General features: G+C 48.5%; 1 protein-coding gene across 7 annotated transcripts in view; it reads right to left on the bottom strand.

The window, feature by feature from the left end:
* OR6Q1 (olfactory receptor family 6 subfamily Q member 1) overlaps nt 1-6,304 on the bottom strand; it is a 73,609-nt gene that overhangs the window by 43,900 nt on the left and 23,405 nt on the right. The gene's annotated exons all lie outside the window — the stretch shown is intronic.

The following is a 6,304-nucleotide window of genomic DNA, read 5'->3' as shown; positions in this document are numbered from 1 at the left end:
CACAAACACACACAAAAAAAAAAAAAAAAAAAAAAAAAAGGAAGCCAGCTACCCTGAATCCATAATAACGCAAGAACACATAAGAAAAGTTCATTCAATCTCTCTCATGATAATAGATGCAAAAGCCATAAGAAAAATGTTGACGTATTAAATCCAGTGATATCTCTGAAGGGTTATACATCTCAAAATTGTATCCCTGGATTAATTCTTGAATTTATTCCTGGGAATATAATCAAGACTCATTTGATGTTTAAATATAAATCAATGTAAGTGACCACATTTTTAGAATATAGAAAAACTGTATGATCACCTAAGTAAATGTAGAAAAACATTCTTGATAACATTTAATGTTTATTTGTGCTCCCTTTTAAATCTACATTTAAATTTTAAATTCTAGCAAGTTAGAAATAAAAAGACAGTTCCTTAATCTGATGAAATATATCTCCCAACACCAAAAACCATCAGACCACAGCAAACACTGTACTTGATGGTAATAATATATTGAAGGCGCTTCTCCTGAGATCAAGAAGGAGACAAGTTTGTCCACTAGCACAATTCTATTCAATATTGTGTTGGAGGTCCAAGCCATTGTAATAAATATTGAAATAAAACAGCCATTATTTGCAGATGATGTGGGTGTGTATTTATAAAACCCAAAGGAGCCTGCAGATGAACTGCGGGGAGTTGAGCAAGGCCACTGGACACCAGATCAATACTCAAAGCAGTAGCACATAGCCATGAGTGGGAAGTTTGAGGAAGGGAACGGTGATGTCTGATGGCAGGTGGATAGTCAGGATCCACAGGACCCTGCAGAGGGGGCTTGTGGGTCCCTCCAGAGTGCATCCACCGCCTTTTCCAAGCCTTCTCCAAATCTCACTACCCGAGTGTCCCATCCCGGCTTCAGGAGCCTTGAGACTGGATTTCCCCAACAGAAACAAGCTGCCTGCCTAACAAAACTCTGTTTTGCCTCAAGTGTGGCCGGAAATGAAGGGCCTCCAAAAGCAGGGGAAGAGGGGGCCCAACCTGGACGGCTTCACCTTGGAGCAGCATCCTCGCTGCGGTCCCTCCTTGCTGGCTCATGGAGTCCGCAGACCCTGCCTCAGGGAACCCAACACAGAGAGAGAGGCAGCTTCTCAGATTCAGAGCAGAGAATTCATTAGAATGAGAAGCACCTGAGATTATAGGCACTGGGCTGGAGGTGGATGGAGAAACTGAAGGAGAATCCGGGCAGAGGTCCCACAAAGAGATGCGTGGCCAAGCCATGACAAACGGTCCCACAAGCAAACTTGGGGCAGAGAGCTCAGGATTTGCTTCTGACCTCACTCCCTCCTCCCTGAAGCTGCCTTTGCCTACCTCCTTCGTGTTCCAAGCCGTCTCATCTCCACGCCCCCTCATAAAACCACGGGTGGGACAGAACCTTCTATGGCTTATTAGATGGGTCTAAAGTGGACTTGCCACATGGGAAATCACCTTGGTGCAATGGCAGGATTCTCGTGCACCTGCAGCGAAGCGACTGAGCAGAAAGGCTCAAGGAGCAAATCCAGATGTTCAGAAAGAATGGCTTGTTAAATCGATTACAAAATACAGGGAGAAGTGAGAGGAAAGAGACATATTTATGTAACAATTCAGACAGGATGGAAAAACCACACTATGTGGGTCCTGTGTGTGTGTGCCCTATGTGTGTGTGTGCATGTGTGTATGCATGCACGTGTGCTCAATGTGTGTGTGTGCATGTGCTCTGTGTATACGTGTGCATGTGTATATGTGTGTGCTAATGTGTGTTTGTGTGTATGTGTGTGCCCAATGTGTGCATGTGCATATGTGTGTGCGTGTGCCCCGTGTGCACACGTGTGTGTGTGCCAGTGTGTGTGTATGCGTGTGCATGTGGGTATGCCTGCATCCCTCTGTCACTCTCATGTTCTCTTTGTCTGCCGTCAGCTTCCCTACTGGTCATGAGAACATGGAGTTGAAGACAAACAGAGAGAGTCAGGAGGAAGGCATCTGGAGTCATCAGGTGCAGAGGAAGATTCAGGAGCAAATGTGCCTGGTCAGGAGCCATAACGCACCAGTGAAGGGCTGAGCAGCCGCGCCTTTTGTCCATACGTCCTGGGCAGAGAATGAGTGGAGCCCAAAATGGACATGACCCAAGGGGGCCGATTTAAGACCTCATGAATACTGAGTGCCTTGTGACACTCCTCAGGTGCCTTATAAATATGTGCTGCTTCTCCGCCCTTTTGTGCCTTCCTATAAATGTTCATCAGATGTACTCTCTGCTTCCCTTCTCACAAGCTCTCTGGCTCTATACTGAGTTTCTCTTTTCTTTCTTTTTTCTTTTGGCTTAAACAACAGAACTTTTTATTCTCATAGTTCCAGACACTGGAAGTCCAAGATCAAGGAAAGGCGAGGTTGGGTGTTTATTCGTTTCAATTGAAGTATAGTTGACATAGCTTCTCTTACCTTCTATGACAGAATTATTTTATTTATTTATTTATTTAGAGAGACAGCATGAGCAGGGGAGGGGCAGAGAGAGAGGGAGAGAATCTCAAGCAGGCTACATGCTGTCAGAGCAGAGCCTGATATGGGGCTTGAACTCACAAATTGTGAGATCCTGCCCTGAGCTGAAACCAAGAGTCAGTTGCTTAACTGAGCCACCCAGGAGCTCCTATGATAGAATTATTCTTTTTTTTTTAATGTTTCTTTATTTTTGAGACAGAGCAAGAGACAGAGTGCAAGCAGGGGAAGGGCAGACAAAGGGAGACACACAATCTGAAATGGGCTCCAGGCCTCGAGCTGTCAGCACAGAGCCCACCGTGGGGCTCAAACCCACTAACTGTGACACCACGACCTGAGCCAAAGTTGGATGCCCAATGGACTGACCCACTCAGGCACCCCTCTTTTTTTTTAATGTTAGTTAATTTTTGACAGAGAGAGAGAGACAGAGTATGAGCAAGGGAGGGACAGAGAAAGGGAGACACAGAAACTGAAGCAGGCTTCAGGCTCTGAGCTGTCAGCACAGAGCCTGACACGGGGCTCGAACCCACGAACTGCGAGATCATGACCTGAGTCAAAGTTGGACGTTTAACTGACTGAGCCACCCAGGCGCCCCTGATAGAATTATTCTTAAATAAACAAACATGCATTACAGGTCCCTCTGCCAGAAGGATGTTCAACCTGATCCTCAAGATAAAGTCAAGCCCTGTCACACCTCTGAGCCACTAAGGCATGACTCATCATACCTGCAGCCAAACAGGAAGCTATAGGAAGTAAAGCCACATAATTCACAGGGAATGAGAGGTGGGATGTCTCAGGTGGCGGGAGACAAACTCAGGAGCAGCAGCTGTGAGGGAAAAAAAGGGGGGGCTGGACCTACGGGGAGGCATCCCAAGCCCGTGATAAGGACAGGTCTAAGTCAGAACCACAGTCAGTCCAGGAGGTGACATTCACAAAGAATGCGGTGTGAATGAGGTCCCCAGATGGGGGCGGATGAGAACATGAAGAGAAATAGGGGGGAAGGAAGGGAAAGTGGGGGAAGGGAGGGGGAAGGGATGTTTGGGAGCCAGGCTGCCGTCAATCCACTTGGGACTCGCCAACAGCCTCCAAGTCTGATGACACCCAGATTCCAGTCCTGCAGGGGACACAGTCTGGGGGGGAAATGGTAAGAGTCCTGTTATCAGAACCTACCGCCGATGTACAGGGCAGGAATGGACGATGTCACCAAGGATGGTGATAGTAGGGCACAGGGTGTGACATTGGATCTGCTCCCACCTCTCCTGGAACCCATTTGGATTATTTCTCCAGGGCAGACCACTAATACCAAGTACCGTCAAGCCAGCCCAATGTCTGGAGGCTGGGAGCTCAGGGAGGAAACAGAGACCCAAGGCCAGACGGAGATCTGGCTCTGGTCCCGACTGTGCCTCTTTCCAGCCATGAGCCCTGAACTGATCATGTCACTTCGCTGGCCCTCTGTTTCCCCCTCCACCAAATGTAGACCTCTGAGGGTTTGTCTGGAGATAAAATAAGGTAACACCGAAGCAAGCTATGGCTAAACCGTACAAATGTCAGTTGCCATTATTATTGCCGGTGCTTTTCTGGGGCATCAGAAAAAAAAATTATAATAGTGAACCTTATTAGGTCTCAAGTCTTAGGAGAAAGAGGAAAAAGATCACTAACAACCTCTCTACTCTTAATGAGGGGGAAATTAATTGCCTCAAGCCCCCAGGAAGGTGATTTGTGTGAGCGGGTTTCTGTGAAAGTCTTCATACTCATTAAACTTAAGGAGAGGCCCTCAAGGGAGAGACTTGGTAAATGAGGAGGGTCAGCCCTGTACCCAGAGCTCCGTCCCCCCCACCGTGGGTCCCAGACCTCACATATCAACAGGGGCTGCGTCCCCAGGCATTGCTCCCTGAGCGTCCTGGACTGCCCGTCAGTGGCTTCCTGCTCAGCGCCTGGAACAGTCTAAAATGAGGCAATTCTCACAGGCCCAGGGGGGAAGGCCAGATAAGCCTTCCTAGTGAGGAGAGATCCAAAAGTCTGCCAGGACTGACTGCTGAGAGCCCCTGCCTCTGGAGCTGGACTGAGGCAGACAACGCCACAGGGAGGGAAAATCACGCCAGGGGACTCCAGGAGCGGGGCTCAGAGGGAGATGGTCCCGGCTTCTCCACAGGTCAGTGTGCTCCCAGGAGATCCCCACCTCTTCTCCCTGGCTTCCCTTCTCTCCCCATCCCCTCAAGTCCCCATTTAGAAATTATAACAAGCAGAGCGCCTGGGTGGCTCAGTCTGTTAAACATCCAACTTCAGCTGAGGTCATGATCTTGTAGTTTGTGAGTTCGAGTCCAGCATCGGGCTCTGTGCTGACGGCTCAGAGACCGGAACCTGCTTCAGATTCTGTGTCTCCCTCTCTCTCTGCCCCTCCTCTGTTCATACTCTATCTCTTTCTGTCTCTCAAAAATAAATAAACGGTAAAAAAAAAAAAATTTAGAAATTGTAACAAACATTAGATTGTTCTTCTCTACCATACATGCCGACAAACACTTCAAACCCATCATCTCATGTAATCTTCACAGCAGCCCCGCGGGTTGGCACTGTCATTTCCACTTTGCAGGAGACAAAACTGAGGGAAGTTAAATAACTTGCCCAAGGTCGCAAAACCAGTCATGGCTGGCAATGGGATTCAAATCCAGACCAGGCCAATAGGATGCCCCCTGTTCCTCCCTGGTAGGAGGCTTCCCCAAAACAAGCCACCAGCCCCAGGAGCCAGGAGTGGATGGAAGAAACCCCTTCTCAAAGGCAGTGAAAGTTTCAACTTTTGATGGTACAGTCTGGAATGGTTGGGGGTGGGTGGAGGAAGAGAGATGGAATCTCTCTGTGCTCCAACTGGTTCGTCATTCTCCCTGGAGTTGGGTCCTCAACGCCAGCAATTCAAAGTCTGCACGTATTCCTGGGTCTGGCCGGGTCTCTGGATCAATAACTTGTCTCTTGAGATCCCATCAGTGAGGCTTGGTTATTAAGTTCCATTTGTCTTTTCCATCCACTTACATAAAAACATCTTTATTTTTTTTTTTTTAAATGTTTTATTTATTTCTAGGAGAGAGAGAGAGAGAGAGAGAGAGAGAGACAGCGTGAGCAGGGGAGGGTCAGAGAGAGAGGGAGTCACAGACTGAAACAGGCTCCAGGCTCTGAGCTGGCAGTCAGCACAGAGCCCGACGCGGGGCTCGAACCCACAAACCGCGAGATCATGACCTAAGCGAAAGTCGGACGCTTAACCGACTAAGCCACCCAGGCGCCCCCATAAAAACATCTTTAAAAAAAAAAAAAAAAGGAAACTTCAATATCCTATACAGAGGACAGACCGTGAGTTTCCTCCTGTACAAGGAAGGGGGCTCTCCGTGGCCGGGGTGCCATCTCATATCCCTGTATCCTGGCGGGAAGGAAGACTGTCTGCTTCTCAAGGGCTCTCTCCTTCAGCAAGTCCCCTGTCTTCAAAGACACTTGCACTGTCAGCCCTTCCAAGTCACTGCCAGACATTCACACCAACTGTGCAGTCACTTTCAGGATCAGCCTCAACACAGAGGTCCCTGTGAGGGAGTTTCACAATTAGGGACCAGGAGCCTCCTCCCCTCTGCCCCTCTCCCCAGGCATCCAGCTGGCACATGAGCTCAATCCACTCAGACTGCAGGCTGCTCCTCAGCATGTCTCAGACGAAACCAGAATAGAAGTCAGTTGCTGATCTGCTTAAAATGCAAATCCCATTCAGTAGCTGGCCTGGGTGGAACCAGGTTCTGCATTTCTAAGCAGCACCCAGCAA

The sequence above is a fragment of the Crocuta crocuta genome, unplaced genomic scaffold (assembly GCF_008692635.1).
Source record: "Crocuta crocuta isolate KB4526 unplaced genomic scaffold, BGI_CrCroc_1.0 scaffold323, whole genome shotgun sequence".
NCBI classification, from domain to species: domain Eukaryota; kingdom Metazoa; phylum Chordata; class Mammalia; order Carnivora; family Hyaenidae; genus Crocuta; species Crocuta crocuta.
The sequence above is the reverse complement of the archived record's forward strand: the minus strand, read 5'-3'. Positions and strand labels throughout refer to the sequence as shown.